Consider the following 19942-nt stretch of genomic DNA (forward strand, 5'->3'; position numbering starts at 1 on the left):
ACAAAATTTATATGATATGATATTTTTATAATATCAATTACCATTTTAAAGAGAATAAATTTTAAATCACCTTTTGAATTGGGAAAATGGTTTTTTGAAATACGAGTGACATCCTTAATCTGTATAGGTATAAATATACGGGTTATGGGTGTTACAAAACCAAAGGTTTTTGCCTTCGACGTTTTTGGTTTTCCGACTTCACATGGAGACTCCGATGACCGTGGTAAGTCTTCTATTCTTTTCCTCTTTGTTTTTCTTTTGGAATGGTTGCTGCTTGTTGTGTGGTTGTTTTTTGTCGATTGTGGGTCTTGATGTTGTTGTGGTTCTTACTCCTTTCCTTTTATTTTCTTCTTCTCTGCAGGGAATGGCCATTTATAGGCCTCATCGATGTGGCTCTCGGACCAGTCACAAGGGTGGAAGCCTCGGTGAGTTACCAAAGCTATGCTGGTAACTCACCATAGGGCATCAACGTGTGTGGCTTTGTGGCGCTTCTAGAGGTTTCTGGCGAGACGTCATGGCAACGGGGCTTTGACAGTGGCAGTGGCAGCGAAGGCGACGGTCGCGTGGCGCTAGGGTTATGATACCCTAGGGTTTTCATCTGGAAGCATCAGGACCGTTGGATCTGGAAAGATCCAACGGTTGAGAAGAAAGTAGCTGGAAGCTTAGATGGTGCTGGGCCTAGACCGGGTTAGGCCTCCAGGTCTGAAGTAATTGGTCGGGTTTGTAAATGGGCCTCAGTATACTGTTGGGCTTTGTAATTATTTATAATTAATAATAAGAATAAGAATAATAATAATAATAATAATAATAATAATAATAATAATAATAATAATAATAAAATTAGAACACAAATTTAGTGTCTACAGTTACCCCTCTTTGCCCATTCTTGTGTTAACAAGAATAGGGCAAAGACGAAAAAAACAATAAATTTTTGTTCAGTTGACTTCTCTTTATTAAGATAAAGTTATTGAATCCTCAAGTGATGGATTTGAATCTTTGCTGATCTATAGAATTCAAATCAAGAAAACCTCGAAGACTTAGTTTCTTAGTTGTCAAGGAACCCCTTTGTTAGGCTTAGCTTCCTTTAACAACTCTTTTGAGATAATTAATAAACCCCCGAATGCTTGGTTTCTAAAATCTCCTTTGAAAACATCCTACATTGAAGGTCTTATGGATGGCCTAAAGGACTTTAAAAACATCTTGCACTGAAGGTTTTATGGATGACCCGAAGGCTTTTTGAAAACATCCTGCACTATAGGTCTTATGGATGACCCGAAGCCTTTTTGAAAACATCCTGCACTGTAGGTCTTATGGATGGCCTGAAGGACTTTTTGAAAATATCTTGCACTGTAGGTCTTATGGATGACCCGAAGGCTTTTTGAAAACATCATGCACTGTAGGTCTTATGGATGGCCCGAAGGACTTTAACATCTTGCACTGAAGGTCTTATGGATGACCCGAAGGCTTTAACATCTTGCACTGAAGGTCTTACAGATGACCCGAAGGTTTTTTGAAAACATCCTGCACTGTAAGTCTTATGGATGACCCGAAGGACTTTAACATCTTGCACTGAAGGTCTTACAGATGACCCGAAGGATTTAAGTATCATGCTTTAAAGACTTACAGATTCAAGAAATAATTTACTGAGTAAGAAACTTTGGAAATTGTTTTCTTACTATTCAACAATTTCATTTTCATAAAAGATTAAATGAGAAACTTTGGAAATCGTTTTCTCATTTTTCGAAATAACTTGTTGATTGGGTAACATGCCCTATTTCAAAATAATTCTTCATTTATGGATTACGACCATCTATTCTTCAGATGTTTGCATCTCCTAATGTGATTTGAATTCTACCTTCCCTTTGTAAGGTATTTTCCATCATGAATTTTTTTTTTCATACGAAGACTTGTAAAACTTCATATTTGAATGCAATCAAATGTATCAATGTAATGCATTATCTATTGTGCAAATGATGTTCTTATGAATGCATGAATGTTGATGCAATCTTCATTTGACTTCAAAGTGGTGAACTTGGTCTTCCTTCACTTGATCATTTATTTCCAGGGTTACATTTGGATATCAGTGTAGCAACTTATGCTATATTTCTGAAGAACCATTTGATCAACTTGTATCTTTGTGTCTTCTTTGTTTCATTAAAGTCTTAGAAGAAATGTTTCATTTATGAAACTCTGACTGTAATCAGAATCATGACCTAGATGTCCCCATTTTTATCTTTGATAACATCAGCTTTCTTCGTCTGGACTTGTGTAGAAATCCAATAAAGCTTTCATCTTTGAAAAGAGAATCTATCATCTTTGAAGAATGTAGATGTAGTTATGCCCAACTCAACAGAGATTAATTAGGAGATCAGTGTCTATTCTGATTTGACTCTTGAAACACATTAAAGGAGGATTTATCCTAATTCCTTTCATGTCTCCACATCTAATTGGATCTCGAACAAAATCATTCAGACCATATCATGTCAAGATGTTTAACAACATCCTATTGTTTAATCTTAGTTGGTTCCACTAGTTTCTTGTTATTAAAATTCCAGCTCCCTTCCGTGGAAAGAAATCTTCATCATATATCACTTCAAACCTTGGGGTTGAAGAAGTCAAACTTCATCTCGGATCAACAAATGAAAACACCGTATGATGGTAACATTGGTTCAGTACCATAATTACTGGTTCGTAAAACATTTGACAACACATTCATCCTTTTCTGTGGTTTCTGTACAGATGTTCATAAAACATTTGACAACACATTCATCCTTTCTTGTGGTTTCTGCCCAGATTTCTGGTCAGTGAAACTCTTTGTATAGTGTTCAGAGCTTTTGTATGGCGTCACTTAAGAATGAAGCTCAGTGGGAATACCAGTGGGATGCTTTAACTGCCAGTATCAAATCACCAGAATAATACAACTGTATGCTGAACAAAGCAATTATGTATAATCAACTACACTGTCACTGTTTTACCATTTTCATTTTTCATAGCTTTTTGTTTCATTGGAAATATTTGCTCAAATAAATGGTCTTTCCATAAGATGATATAGGCCTTCAGCATGTCCCAACATTTGCTAATTCAGACGTTCAAAATGCGCCAACATTTTTGATTCTGATTGAAATGGGCTTTCAGCATGCCCCAGCATTTGTTGAAACAAACGTTCAAAATGTGCCAATATTCCAATTTCTTATTGAAATGAACTTTCAGCATGCCCCAACATTTGCTGATACAAACATTCAAAATGCGTCAATATTCCAATTTCTGACTGAAATGGGCTTTCAGCATGCCCTAACATTTGCTTCTTGCTAATATGAGTTTTCAAAGATGCCAAAATATTCATACTGATGTGGGCCTTCAAAATTCCACACATGGATTATTTCTGTCGAAAATGGGCTTTCATCATGCCCAAACATTTGCTGATATGAACGTTCAAAATGTGTCAACATTCCTATTTCTTATTGAAATGGGCTTTCAAAATGCCCTAACGTTTTGCTTCTTGCTAATATGAGCTTCTAAGAATGCCCAAATATTCATATTGATGTGAGCCTTCAAAATGCCCCACATGGATCATTTCTGTTTGAATTAGGCATTCAAAATGCCCCAATATTCTATTTCTATTTGAAATGGGCATTCGAGATGTCCCACATGGATCTGTCTGAATTGGGCCTTCAAAATACCCCAACATTCTAAACTGTAAAGCTTACTCTCAAAGTTTGTTTGATTTGAATCTCATGATCCCCATGAGGTCCAATTTTGCCAATGCACTGTTATGGGTACTTGTGGCTTTTGTAATATCCCAAAATCCGACTAGTGACTAAAATGAGAATTTTGAAAGTTTTGTGCTCAATTTTGAAATAAGTTAAAGTTATGGGATTTAAGTAAAGAATTCTGATGATGGATTAAATAGCATAGATGGATAATTAAAGGGGCAATTTAGTCTTTTTCAGCTTAAATGATATTTTTTCCTTTTAAATAAGAGTTATACACATGGGTTTTGGGAGATTTCTGGAAGCCTTCTTCTTGCTCTCTTCTTCTTCTTCCCGTAGCTCAAGCTTAAAGGTAAGTTTGATTTGTAGCTGTTAATCTCTTGAATTTATAAGTTGGTTTTGAATCTTTGGGGGTTATATAAGCTTAAGGAAAGCTTATATAAGCTTAAGGAAAGCTTATACAAGCTTAAAACATCAAGAATAAAGAATTGGAAAGGAATTTCTATTAAGAGTTTAGAAATAAACTCTTTATATATAATGGTTTTTGAAATTCTAAGGATGAATTTGACTTGTTCTCAACTTAATTAAGAGAATTAATGGAATTGAATTTAGAACAAGTAGAAAATTTAGTATGATTCTTGAATTCCACATGAAAGATAGAATTTTGAGTTTAAAGAAGTGATTATGGAGTATAAATGAGTTTAAGTATGTATATGAAAGTTAGGAATATTGAAGGAGGTGAAAGATGAAGAGTTGAGCTGAAAAGAGAGTGAATTTCGTGCTTAAAATAGAATTTTTGGGTTATGTGCATCGATGCATCTTCAATGTGTATCTATGCACTCTCAAATAAATGAACATCAAATGCAATTAGTGCATTAATGCATAAGGAGTGCATCGATGCATCCCCTTAAGAATAAAACATCGAAGGTGATTTGTGTACCGATGCATAAGTAGTGCATCGATGCACACGTTAAGGAATGCATCGATACACTGTAGAGTGCATCGATGCATACCTTTATTAAAAGATGAAAATAGTTTTCTTTTAGCCTAAGAATTGATAGTTTAGATTATATTAATTAGTATACTGATATGCATCAATATATTACTATGTAGATTCAGAGTTTAAACGAGTTCCGGAATCATTGACAAGTAAGATCGATTCAGGGGAAAGATAAGAGATTGGTATTGACTAGTGAGGCCAAGTGAGTGCATACTAGTGATATATACTATTGAATAGAAATAAGACTTGCGATGAGTCTATTTCCTAGAGTAATATGCATGAAGTCATGAACATGATTATTTGTTTGTCATAATTATATGTGATATATGTGATTATATGTATTACATTAATTGTATGTATGCATGACTAAAGATATTGATATGCTTTGTACATGCTATATGATTTGTGTAAAACACTATTATGTAATAATGGAAGAACATGAAATAAGTTCTATGATAAAGACATAAAGAATGAAATGAACATGTGACATAAGCTACAAGTTAATGAATCATTGATATATATATATATATATATATATATATATATGAACATAAGATAACCAAGTATAAGTCATATTATATGGTATAAGTGATTACACGAGAAAGGTTAAGAGACTCTATGAGGATAGTATAAATTTGAGGGTATAAACATAAGTAATTATACATAAGTTATATAGGGAAGATTTATATACTTAAAGGAAACTACGGGTTATGAGTAATAAAGTGAATAATTAAAAACTTTATGAAAGAGTATTAAAGAAGTCATGGAAATTGAACTAAATAAATAGATAAAACTAGTATATAGATGATGTATGTGAGTGAAAGGGGAAGTGAGATAAGATAAGTAGAAACTAGGTATAGGATAGAATGAGACTATTTGAACTGGTGGTATAAATTTTATAAAGGATGACTTAGGTAAACTCAATATATGATACAATTATAGAGCATTACTATACAAATTATATTAAAGAGTATATATGAGTATATGAGTAAGTTTATATGTTAATGATAGGACATATAAGATTATATAAATGTATGATAATATGGAAAGTGAACTAAGTTTAATGATGTTGAACCATATGAGTAGAAGTTATGTGATTATAAGTAACATGATTACATGATCACAAGATATGATACGTGACATGAGATATATGAAAGAGAAAGTATATGTCATATGAAATATTATATGACTATGTGATTATATGAAAAAGAATACAATTATATGTGATAAGCTCTGTGATATGTAAATCATATGAAAATGTTCTACGTGTAAGTGAACCATGTGTCTATATGTATATGTGATATGTGATTTATATGACAATGAGCTATGTGAAAGAATTATGAGACTATGTGTATAGGTGAATGTTTGTTAACATAAATATTAATGCCCATGTTCTGTGACATGAGAGCTAGAGGTATAGTTGGCATGCCAAGAGTCGAGGGTCTACGCGGTCCTTCGGGACATATATGTATTCTTTGGAACATAAATATATAATCGATTTAAGTTTGACCAGAATCCCCAATGGAGTCGCCAAGCTATCGTAACCGGTTTTTGCCCGGGCACGAATATTCCTTGGCAAAAAAGAGTATAAATGAATAAATAGTTTTTAATGAAATGTTTTGGAGTCGCCATCGGCCTTTTGGGTTAGGTAGGTCGAATACCTAAAAATTATCTTTTAAAAGAGTTTTTAAGAAAAAACTATTTAAAAGATAAACTGATATGCGTATAACCAAAAATTCGTTCTTTTTAATAATAAAAAGGGATTCGTGGTCGGTTATGTTTGGGGAAGGATTAGCACCCTCACAACGCCCAAAATTGGTACTTGTCGATTATAAATTGTCTCTAATAATATAATTTAAGAATTCGAATATAAATTTAATTTATGATCCTCTTATTACATATTTATTCACATAATTTTAAAGAAACCATATATTAAATAATTTTTATAAATTACAAATAAAGTATTTATTTATTTAAAAATATCAGAAAATGACATCTAGTTGCTTTAAGACATCCTCTTTTTTTAATATTAAAAAATAAATAAATATTAAAAAATATGATAATTTTTCCTAAAAAATAATTTAAATAAAACTATATTAAATATAATATTTTATTTATTTAAAAATATCAGAAAATGACATCCAATTAATTTAAGACATTCCTTTTCTTAATATTAAAAAATAAATGAATATATTATTATGTAATCAAATATATATGTATATGACTAAAATGAAAATAATAATAAGATAATAATTAAAGTAATAATTTAAATATATTGAAATTAAACGGGTAATAAAAAATTAAATTTTAGAAAGCAATTAAACAGTGACTAAAATAGAGAAAATTAAAACTATTAGATTAAATTACAAAATATAAAAATTAATGTAAATAATTCGAAATATCATAAAGTATAAGTATTCACAATATAATTCAGCCATAAATATTAATACGGGTTAAATTAAAATTAATTAAAATTATAAGAGTCTAAACAAGGTATTTACCTTAATTATTATATATAATGTTAATGACTAAATTATAAATAAAATAAAATTGAAAAGCCGAATTAAAACATATAGAAATTGATTTCAGTGACCAACTTGTAAAGTTACAGACTTAGAGGAATTGCAGAAAGGGTTTTTTTCACGTTGGAAATTACACAAGCACTCCTCCCCCAAAACGACGTCATTTAGGGAGGGTATTAATACCCGTTTAACCGCCCCTTTTGGGCCATATTTCTCATTTTTCCTTTTTTTCTTTCTCTCTCTAAGAGGGAGAGATGAACATTCTCTCCTCCTTCTCTCTAGAAAGCTCCCACCGGAGGGAGTTTCGGTCATCGGCCGGCCACCATATATCGGCGTTTTCTGCTACCGTCGGCCACCGTACATGGTGGCCTTAACTAATTTTTTACCCAAATCGAAGCTCGGTACTCCCTTGTTTCAAATATGACCTCCCTTTTACCTAAAGATCCCTAGATCACCCTAGATCTAAAAGAAACCGAAGGTTTTTACCTTTGACGTTTTCTGTTTTCCGGCTTCACGTGGAGACTCTGATGACCGTGGTAAGTCTTCTCTTCTTTTCCTCTTTGTTTTTCTTTTCGAATGGTTGCTGCTTGTTGTGTGGTTGTTTGCTGTCGATTGTGGGTCTTGGTGTTGTTGTGGTTCTTGTTCTATTCCTTTTTTTCTTCTCTACAGGGAATGGCCATTTATAGGCCTCATCGATGTGGCTCTCGGACCGGTCACAAGGGTGGAAGCCTCGGTGAGTCACCAAAGCTATGCTGGTGACTCACCATAGGGCAGCGACGTGTGTGGCTTTGTGGCGTTTCTGGAGGTTTCTGGCGAGACGTCGTGGCAACGGGGCTTTGACAGTGGCGGTGGCAGCGAAGGCGACGGCCGCATGGCCCTAGGGTTATGATACCCTAGGGTTTTCATCTAGAAGCATCAGGATCGTTGGATCTTGCCAGATCCAACGGTTGAGAAGAAAGGCGGCTGAAAGCTTAGATGGAAACCCTATAAGGGTTCTGATGGGCCTGGACCGGGTTGGGCCTCCAGGTTTGATGTAATTGGGTCGGGTTTATAAATGGGCCTCGGTTTACTGTTGGGCTTTGTAATTATTTGTAATTAATAATAATAATAATAATAATATTTATAATAATAATAATAATAATAATAATAATAATTGGAACAAAAATTTAGTGTCTACACCACGCATAACTGAATCCTGAACTCAATTTTTTTGTAACGCATATCGTAAAATTATTGTTTTAATTAAAATTAACATTTTATTAAAATGACATTTTTGTGTGTCCAATCACACCCTAATCAAATATTGATGGCGACTCCACGAATCGATTTTATTGTTTTTAAATCGAGTCCCAAATTATTCGAGACAAATGTTGTTTTTACAAAATCCCGATTTTTTTAATCGACACACCATATTTTAAAAGGAACATGTCGACAGACTTACTCGTGTTCTTTCTGCTATTGAGCCTGACCAGATTAGCATTGTAAATCTGAATCCGGGACCAATTATTTAGCATTGCTGCTGTTAGTTCATGAAATACAGACATTTTCATAATGATTTTGTTGCTAAAGACGACCGATAATGCATATTGATTAGGTTTTGATGACGATGAAAAATACGGTACCAAAGTAAATTTTTTAAATGTTTAGTTGCAAAATTGATACACCAAAAAGTTAAGTACCTAAAACAATCGTTTTATATATTAATATTTGTCCCAAAATAATGTCGCTTTATCAATGTAATCACGTCATTTGAATTTTAACGATCCAATGACATAATTGAAGTTAAAACAAAATCTTAATATTATAATTAATGAAATTGAAAATTTAATGATATAAACTATGTAACACCTAAAATTCAATGATATTTAATGTAGTTTACCCTATTATTTATAAAATTTCATATTTACCGTCCGGATTAGGATCCAAATTTTAAAATAAATACATGAACTAAAAACGATCAAATTAAAATATAAAGTGCAAACTTTTATAAATTGAGTTTTTTGTCACGTTATAAATAAACTTTTATATAGATGCAAAACAACATCGTTTTAGTGATTTTTTTTAAAATGAAGTTGTTTTAACGCCTTTAAGTATTTAACGGTAGAATAAAAAAAACACAATATATTAAGTTCAGTGAGGAGATTTAAAATTTTTAAAGTTTAGTAATCAAAATATGAGAAAATAAGCTTTAGTGATGAATTTTGTAATTTATCTAAATATAAAATCTAAATATTTACATAATACAAGCACTAATCGTGGAGTTTAACCATTTTCTACTACCACTTGAAAAGGACAAACACGAACGCAACAAGGATTGATCTTCCATGATTTCACCATTTCCAGATCAGAAAAAGAGTCCCAGATTCGGTGGCAAAAACAGAGTACGAATCTGCGTTAAATACAGTAGAACTCACGAAAAATGCCCAGCAAATCCAAGACCAGTTACTTGGTCAAATACTAAGCAAAAACGCAGGAACAACCGGTTCCTCCATGGCCAAACCGACAAGCAGCTCTTCAAGAAGAACGTACCTATTTTTACTTATGAAGATCTCAAGCCTTACGTCGATCGGATTGCTAACGGGGAGGCTTCTTCGGATATACTTTCAGCTGAAACCTTCGTTGGGTTCTATCAAAGGCATGGGATTTCTTTGCTTTTTGTGTATCTTTTACCCCTTTGGTTTTTTTTACTCACTAATCTATCACCTGTTCGATTAAATGCAGCAGTGGGGCGGGTGGGCAGCCGAAGTTGATTCCTTTAACGGCTGAAAGCGCGGAGAGACTCGCAATATCCGGTCACTTGCAGCGGTCTCTGATGATAAAGTAAGGAACTTCTCTCCGATTATACTTGAGTAATAATATAAAGTTGTAATGATAAAGGTAACCTCTGACGTCTGGCTCTTTAGTTTTTTAGAATATTGGACAAACTATGCGTTTAATATCTAAACTATCAGTTTTATTCTGTTTTAATATTTAGACTTTTAATTTTTTCAAAATCATATCTAAAGTTTAGTTTTTTGTTTCATTTTAGTATCCCGTTCAAAATTTAACATTATTTTTTGAAAACAATTGAAAATTTAGGTACTAAAACGGACCAAAATTGATAGTTTAGGTGCTAAACGCATTGAGTTTTTAATAGCTGATACTAAAATGAAACAAAAACTAAATGTTAGGTATGATTTTGAAAAAAATGAAACTTTAGGTACTAAAAAAATAAAACTAATAGTTTAGGTACTAAATGCAATAGTTTACACAAAAATATTTTGGATCTCATATTTTATTTTGGAACAAAAAGTCTTTTTATAAATGAAAATTGTTAGGTAATAAACTATTAATACTTTAAAATAAAGCCAAAATACTCTAGAAATAAATAATAAGGATTAAAATGATTATTCGATCAAATGTTTGGTACTTTTTATTCTAAAATAAAACATTGGGGGTTAATGCTCAGCAAAAGAATAGAAATGAAAATAATTGTTTTGGTAAACGTTAAAACTAATCTAATTATAAGGAATTAAATTTTAGGGGTGAAATATTCATATTCATAGATTGAATAAAATGAATAGTTATCATTTGATAAGGACTTAAATGTACTATTGCCTCATAAAGTATGTCATTTATATCGAATTGTTTCTTAAAGTATTTTTCGAGACGTTTTGTCTCTTAAAGTTTAAATCGTTATCTTATTTACCCAAACAGTTAATTTTGTTAAAAACAACAATGATAAATTATATATTTAGCTATTCAACTATTTTAATGGTTTTGTTTTGGTCACCCAACTATTTTGTTTTTCAAAACCATCATGAAACTTAAATTTTCAAAAAACTTAAGTTTAGTGATATTTTTGAAAAAAATATAGTTGGGTGACCTAAACAAAACTATATGAATAGTTGAATGACTAAATATATAATTCACACTATTTTTTTATAAATATTTTAGGACAATTGAGGTAACAATTTAAACTTTAGTGGACAAATATGTTAAGAGACAACTCATGATAAAAAATGTATAATTTAGAAGGCAATGATACATTTAAGGCTTGATAATTTTGCAAACACTCAATTTGATGGGGTTTTTTTCTTTCTTTTCATTCTGATATTTTTGTCAAAGAAAACAATATAGATGGACTCTATTTCCTCACTTATATTACTTCTTTACTTTGGGTGTATGAAGTTTGGAAGTTTGTGTTGATTTTGAAGAATAACATTTACTTTCTATCAGTATGATATACCAATCGAACAGGGGCAGACCTAGAAAATTTGTTTTGTGGTATAAATCATATAAAAAAATTTTGGAGTGGGAAAATTGAGTATTAAATTTTAGGCCTGTAAATGAATTGAATGAATACAAACAACTAAACGAACAAAATTTTTTGTTCATTCATTAAGAAATATAGCTTGTTCGTGTTCGTTCGTTAAAACGATAAACAAACACAAACGAACGAAATGAACACACACGAAAGTAAATTAACATAAACGAACAAACATAAAGTTAATTGGGTTTATAATAGAGAAGTGTTTTTTCTTTCCAAATAGTTTTAGGATTTATATTTTCTTTAATTGATTTGAGTACTTTCTATTTGAGTTTATAATTAATTAGATTTTAAAATATTAATGAGTTTAAGGTTTAAATTTATTAGATATTAATATTTCAAACGTGTCTAGAGATTGAGCTAAATATAAATGAACGAATATAAATGAATGAATATAAACGAACAGATTATTGAAAGTTCACGAACGTAAAATGGATGAACAAACTCTTTGTTCGTGATCGTTCATTTAATTAATGAACTTTCACTAGTGAATCCGAACGATATTACTTCTATGTCAGTGATTTCTATAAGGATACCAAATATCATCCTGTGTCCTTTTATTATTATTATTTAGTCAATATTAACGATATTATTTTATAGCGGTACTATTTTCGAACATTATCAATGGATTGAGCATATGACACATTGTTATGTTCATTTACAGGCATGTTGGGGACATAAACCAAGCCGTGTAAAAGAATGGAACTTATGTTTGCCAAACCGGAGGTTGGAACTCCTTCCGGCCTCAAGGCAAGCGCTGCCTCCACAAGATTATTCAAAGGGAGTAGCTTTAGAGACATGTTGCCTAAGCTTTACACAAGCCCTTTCGAAACCATCTTTTGCCCGGACACCAAGCAGAGAATGTACTGTCAATTACTTTTCGGTTTAATACAACGAGACGAGGTCGTCAAGATCGGCTCGGTCTTCGCGTCAACGGTCCTCAGGAGTATCAAGTTTTTCAAAAACAACTGGAAAGAGCTGTGTTCTAATATAACGGGTCGAATAAGTGATTGGATCACCGACTCGGGATGCTGGAATGCATCGTCATCTATCGTGAAGCCTGATCCGGAATTGGCCGACTTGGTTGAAAACATATGTAGGTGTGAATCATGGCATGGGATCATCAGAAGGCTATGGCCCAAAACGAAATACGTTGCTGCCGTGTGTACAGGCGCTATGATGCAATACACTGCAGAACTTGAGTTCAATTGCGGAGGACTCCCGTTGGTGTAGGTTTATATGGTTGCTCGGAAGGTGCCGTTGGGATCAACTTAGAACATCTATGTAAACCTTCAGATGTGTCATACACATTTCTCCCCAGTGGAGTTTATTATGAATTCGTTCCGGTAAAGGAAGAATGTGTTACGGAAACTCGATATCAGGCCGAGTTTAGGGGTGTGTCACACAACGACTCCTTAGAAATGAAGAGCATCGATGAAGATACCGAACCTGTTGATCTTGTAAATATGAAGCCCGCTCGATGTTTTGAACTACTTGTTACAAGTTCTACAGGTAAAATTTCCCACAGCTTTTAACCCATAATCCGAACTTAATACTAACGCATCGGATAATGATCTAATGTTTTTAGGACTATACCGATATAGAGTCGAAGACGTTCTTATGGTGACCGGTTTCCACAACAATGCACCTCAATTCCGATTCATGGGGAGGCAAAACATTGCTCTAAGTGTCGACATGGAAAGAACAAGCCAAGCAGATCTATTGAAGGCAGTGATAGAAGCAAAGACACTTCTCGACCAGCTCGGGTTCATCTTGTCGTAGTACACTAGCTACAGTGATACATCTTCAACACCAGGCCACTATGTCATGTTCTGGGAGATTAAACCAAAAGAAGGCAACGAGCTCGACCCGAAGGTAATGGAAGAATGTATCTCTTGAATCAAAAAGCCTTTGCATTTTACCTATAGAATGTATAGGAAAGAGAACATAATTGCAGCATTGGAGATTAGGGTAGTGGAACAAGGAGCTTTTGAGTAGTGCTGTAAAGAGCTGACCCGACCTGTAAAACTGACTGAAATTGACTCGAGTCAAAACTACTTTTAACATGCGTTGTAGCGATCCGAAACCGACTCGAGTCGGAACTAGTGTTTACCTGAATCCGAGTTGGACCTGAAAATTGTGGATCTGAACCCGACATGAGAACAACCTGAACCCAAATTGAACCGAAAAAAATGATACCTGAACCCGATCTGCATCCGACTGATATGAACCCGAACCCGATATTGACTTGGTAAATAACTGGTATTACCCGACTTGTTTTCAACCTGACCTATGATGAACCTGACCTATTTTTAACATGACTTGTAAATGATCCGACTTGTTATTGACCTGATCTGATATTTACCTGACTTATATATTACCATGGATGAAAATTATAAGATTTTAATAAAATTATGAGTTTTTGAGTTTATGATATAATTAAAAAATTAATATGATTAATTTTTAAATGTTATAATAAAATATTTATTATGATAATTCAATTAATAAATATACTTATTATATAAAATTATTTAATAAAATTAATAAAATTATTTAAATGTAAATTATATAAAACATGATTAATAAAAATATTGGCATTGAACAATGATTAAATGTAAATTAATATAGTTTAATTTATGTAAATTATATAGTTTAATTTATGTAAAGAAAAATAATATTAATAATGTAAGTATTTATTATGTAATTTATATTGTCATTTTCAATGTTTTTAAAACTAGACCGAACCTTGAACCGGTGAAGGTATTAGTTCACTAGTTCAACCGGGTTCAACCGCGGTTCAACCGAATTTTATATAAAATAATTTTTTTTTAATTTTACATAATATTCAAAGCAATATTAATATATATATATATAACACTTTTTTATGTTTACAATATTAAAAGGTATAAAAATATCACAAGTCATAACATATATAAGTTAAAAACATAAAATCAAGTGAAACAAAAATGATTCAAATAAACTACAACAGAATATTTAAGGTAAAACATATTAAATAATAAATATAATTATATAACTATAATCAAAAAATAAATTTGGGGCTGAAAAAAAGCATAACAAACGATGTCGTTTGGTTTAATTTAAAAAAAAATATCACATGGCTAAGAAACATAGAAGAGCATCCCAAAAGTCTAAAGAGAAAATATGAGAACAAAACAATCCTACATGGCTAAGAAACATAGAAGAGCATCCCAACTGATTTCTATAAATACTAGAGGTAATTTGACATTCAAAATCATTGAGCCTTTTGGTGAGCACAGAGCGAACTATTCTTTCGCTTCAATTGAGCTCGAATTTCAGGCTTCAATCGAGCTTCTAAATTTTTTTTGAGTTCGAGCATTTTCGAGTTCAAGTTTCAATATTATATTTCGAGTTTGAGTTGAACTTGATAATTTTTAGCTCGTGAGTTTTTGAGTCGAATTGAGCTTACTTTTAAAGTTTTCGAGTTCGAGTCGAGCTCAGCAATACTCGAGTTCGACTCAGCTCGTTTAACAAATGATGTCATTTTGTTTAATTTTTTTTAAAGAAAAAAAGAGAGCCGCCGGTTCAAACTGATTTTGCCGGTTTTCAGCCGGTTCACCCCGGTGTTGCCCGTTCTCAGCCGGTTCTACCAGTTCTGTGCTCATCCGGTTTTGGAAGTTAACCGGACCGGACAGGCCACCGGCTCACGGTTCAACCAGTCGAACTGGCCGGTCCGGTTTAATACAAATAATTTTTGCAATGAAATGATAATTAATTTGATAATAAATGAATATTGGTATTGAACGTGATTAATTCTCTAAAATACAAATATAAACTATACATTCTAATTTTTGTAAAGAAAGATTATCTAACAATTATAACATATATAAAACATAATATAAAACATAATATAAAAGATAAATTTAACTAATAATGATAATTTAAATAACATTTGATCTAAAATTTGAATAACATTTGAGTTATTCAAATTGAATACAATAAAATAAAATAAAATAAAAACAATTTTTTAAGTTCTCAGATCTTATAACAAAAATTTTATAAGGCTAAAAGCCTAACTTTACTACTAAAAATTTCTTCATCGAACTTTTGTATCGAAATAGCTATCAACATTGTTAAATTACGGATAACTTTTAAAGTAACCAACATAATTTAACATGAGTAACTATTTCGAAAAAAATGACAGTTTCAACATGAGTAGTGTGTTACATATTGCATATTATATATGTTACATAACATATACTATATAGTTTGCATCTTAGTGAGTCCATATTAAATAGACTAGCCCATTTTTTCCTTTTAAATAATAAAACCCAACAACTAGTCCATTAAATTGTTTTTCTCAAGGCTCAAATATTAGCCCATGTACTTTTTACAAATATAAATAAAAAATAAAAATCCTTAATGGTGCGTTTGGTTCGCAGAGTATAAGATTACCAGTGAGAATAAAAGATTACCAGGGAATAGGATTACTGAGAATGTTGTATTTTGTGTTTGGTTAGTTTAGCAGGAATGTAGATTAGCGTGTTTGGTTAAAATAATAAAAGATTATTAGAATGTATATTTGACTAAATTGTCCTTATTATATATTTGTTTTTTTAACAAGTTGAAAATATTTATATATTTTCTTTAAAAAAATTAAATTCATAAAATTTATATAATTTTTTTTTTCAAAATTGAAAATATAAAAAGGTTTAATGAAAGGGTAAAATTTTATTTTAACCCCTGAACTTCATATAAAATTTTAATTATAGATTTTTTTTGTAAATCTAAAATAGTTTAAGGATAAATTTGTAATTTAACCTTCGTAGAATTTTTATTATTCAATGACAGAATAATGATATTTTTGAAAGAAAAAAAATTTAAGGGCATTTTAGTCCAAAACGCCGGTAATCCAACAATACCTAAGGAAAGGGAGGTAATGACATTCCCAGTAATATACCCAAAAAAATCCACTATTGATAATGTAAGATTCCCGGGAATTACATTCCCGGCCAACCAAATGGGGGAATGTGGATTCTATTCCCATAAAATCTCACATTCGCCCAACCAAACACACCCTAAATACATGCTCTAGCTGCCAGTTTTGCCTTGGGGGAAGTTTGCTTTGAAATTCAAAAAGACAAAACATTTAATTTGGTTCATCTTTTGAGGAGTCCATATCACCAATCCAAGGCAAAAGAAACACAACAAATCTACACCTTTGATGAGCTTTGATCCAAGGGTAGCCATTTCTTGGATCCATGTGGACCCTTGGATGGGAAATTTAATCTAATGGCTCCCATTAAGCCATGTCATCAATCCAAGTGCACCATCAAGGACTAATCTAATATAGTATAGTTTATAAACTATATACTATATTAATATAAATTATAGTTAAGATAATTAACATTAATATAAACTATAGTTTATAAATTATATATTATAGGTTATAAACTATATAGTACACTAATATAAACTAGGTTACATATATAGTTTATATAACATATAAATAGATTGTATATATACATATACTATAGTTTAGATATATATATAGTTTATATATACTATATATAGTTCATACATACATGTACTATAAGTTACATATATAGTTTACATGTATACATAAACTATAGATTACATATATTAACTATTTTTTATAGACTATAGGTTAATGTTACATATATAATTTATATAAACTATTGTTTACATAAAGTATATATGAATGATCAATTGTGTCTATACATATATAGTTTATATAGTTTAGGGTTTAGGGTTTCTATAAACTATATACTTTATTACTTTATATAGTTTAGCATAGTGTTTCTATAAACTATATAAGTAATTTACTTTATATAGTTTATATATATATATATAGGTTATATATATAGTTTATATATACTATACATAGTTTATACATACATGTACTATAAGTTACATATATAGTTTACATGTATACATATAATATAGGTTACATATATTTACTATTATTTATAGACTATAGGTTAATGTTACATATATAATTTATGTAAACTATTGTTTATATAAACTATATATGAATTATCAAATGTGTCTATAGATATATAGTTTATAAAGTTTAGGGTTTAGGGTTTTTATAAACTATATATTTTATTACTTTATATAGTTTATGCATAGTGTTTCTATAATATATATATATAATCTATAGATTACTTATATTAGTTATACATACATATATATACTATATTAATATAAATTATAAATTATAATTTATAAACTATATACTTTATATAGTCTATACATATATAGTTAATATATATATATATATATATATATATATATATATATATACTATATTAATATAAATTATAGTTTATAAACTATATACTTTTTATAGTTTATACATATATAGTTTATATACATAGTTTATATATATAGTTCATATAAAAATAATATATATATATATATATATAACTTATAATAATTATATTTATATATAATATAATTATATATATATAGTTTATATATAAACTTATATTATATTAATATAAATTATATACTTTAATACTTTATATAGTTTATATATTGTTTACACATAGTTCATTAATAAATTTTACAGTTTATATATAAACTATATAATTTTTAATGTAAACTATTTATATAGTAATATATATACTTAATATACTATATATATAAACTATATAAATAAATCTTATATATTATATATTTATATATATAAATTACATAGTTTATTAATAAACTACATGTAAACTACATATAAACTATATATATTATATATTTGTCTTTATATATATATATATATATATATATATATTATAATTTTATTTCAATTTTTAAATGAATGCAATTTACTATATTTTTCATTATTTCTTCATATTTTGCATTTATTTCGATTTCATCCTTTTGTGTTTTTTAATTTATTTCATTTTTAAGTCTTTCACTTTTATATGTATTCAATTTAGTCCTTAACTTTATAATTTCATCTTCATTTGGCCCATTGTTAGTTGTTATTTATATTTTTGTAACTGACCCATAACTTTTTAAATAGGTATAATTTAGTTTTTTATATTAATTTAAACCATACACTTTAAATTTACTTCGATTTGGTCCCTTACTTATGCGTGTTGTTTAATTTATATTTTAAAATTTTATTTGTAATTTTACATTTCTTCAATTTTGTCCTTAAATTTATATTTTTACAAAATTGATCCATGATTTTTTTGTAATTTACTCGAAATCATATACAATTACAAATTGCAGTTCAACAACCACGAAAGATGATAAAATAATTAATCCAAAAATAAAAATGACCAGACCTGAACTCAATCCGTATCCGGTAAACATCCGACCTGGATTTTATCTGTCAATGATGTGACCCGATCTGAACGAGATCTGACTAAAGTCCACCTGAACCTGAGTTAATATGGTCTTTATCTGCTTCGGATCTGAACTGTTTTGACCTGAACTGACATCGATCTGAACTGAAAATGACCCGACCTAAACCCGATCTGGATCTAGTGTCAAATCAACTTGAAAATGACATGAACTGATTTGACTTGTACCGGAAGGTAATGGAAGAATGTAGCTCTTGAAACAAAGATTCGTTGCATTTTACCTATAGATTGTATAGGAAAGAGAACATAATTGCAGCATTGGAGATTAGGGTAATGAAACAAGGAGCTTTTGAGGCACTAATGGATTACTTTCTGTCCCAAGGAGCTTCTTTGAGCCAATACAAGACTCCCATTTGCATGAAATTTGGGGAAGCATTAGAGATATTGGATTCTAGAGTTATAGCAAAGTTTTTTAGCCCTAAAACTCTATGATTTATATTATGGCTTATGAATTTCCATGGAAATAATCCTACCGACAGATGCCGATGACAATCCGATCAGTCCGAGTCTCCATCTGCCTCAACCCCATGTTACTAACGTCCTCTGAAGCTTACCTACTACATGGACTTGATAACACCTTATCTGCTACTTAATCAACTGTCGACTCTATCAATCCGAATTAATTCTTAATTATCAAAGCAGCTGCCTCGGTCGATAATCCCATCACTGAGTTGGCTCCACACGAAACAAAGATAAGATTACCCCATTTTTCTACTATATTTCGGAATGTCTTTTGGTTCCATGCAAACGTCGAGATACCTTTACAAGACATCAATGCAGGGAGCTTCGATACTCAATCTCTTCCGAGCAAATTTGCACCTTTGCAAACTATTTTTCAAGCGAACATATATTGTTCTTCAAAACTTTATCCGTATTTGATTCATCTTCGAAAATGATTAAAATTGCTAATTCACATACTCTCGTGATTTTCGGACATTGAATACCATCCATATGCATACATTTATTTTCTACTTTGCTTCTCTCACTTGGGATGGAAGAATCGACAAACACTCCATGGTTGTCAAAGAAGA

At 30.7% G+C, this 19942-nt stretch overlaps 1 pseudogene; it reads left to right on the top strand.

The window, feature by feature from the left end:
* The first annotated feature begins 144 nt into the window (after positions 1–144).
* On the top strand, positions 145–19343 carry LOC120129788 (annotated as a pseudogene).
* The last annotated feature ends 599 nt before the right edge of the window (positions 19344–19942 follow it).

The sequence above is a fragment of the Hibiscus syriacus genome, unplaced genomic scaffold (genome assembly GCF_006381635.1).
Source record: "Hibiscus syriacus cultivar Baekdansim isolate YM2019G1 unplaced genomic scaffold, ASM638163v2 tig00110503_pilon, whole genome shotgun sequence".
Taxonomy (NCBI): Eukaryota; Viridiplantae; Streptophyta; class Magnoliopsida; order Malvales; family Malvaceae; genus Hibiscus; species Hibiscus syriacus.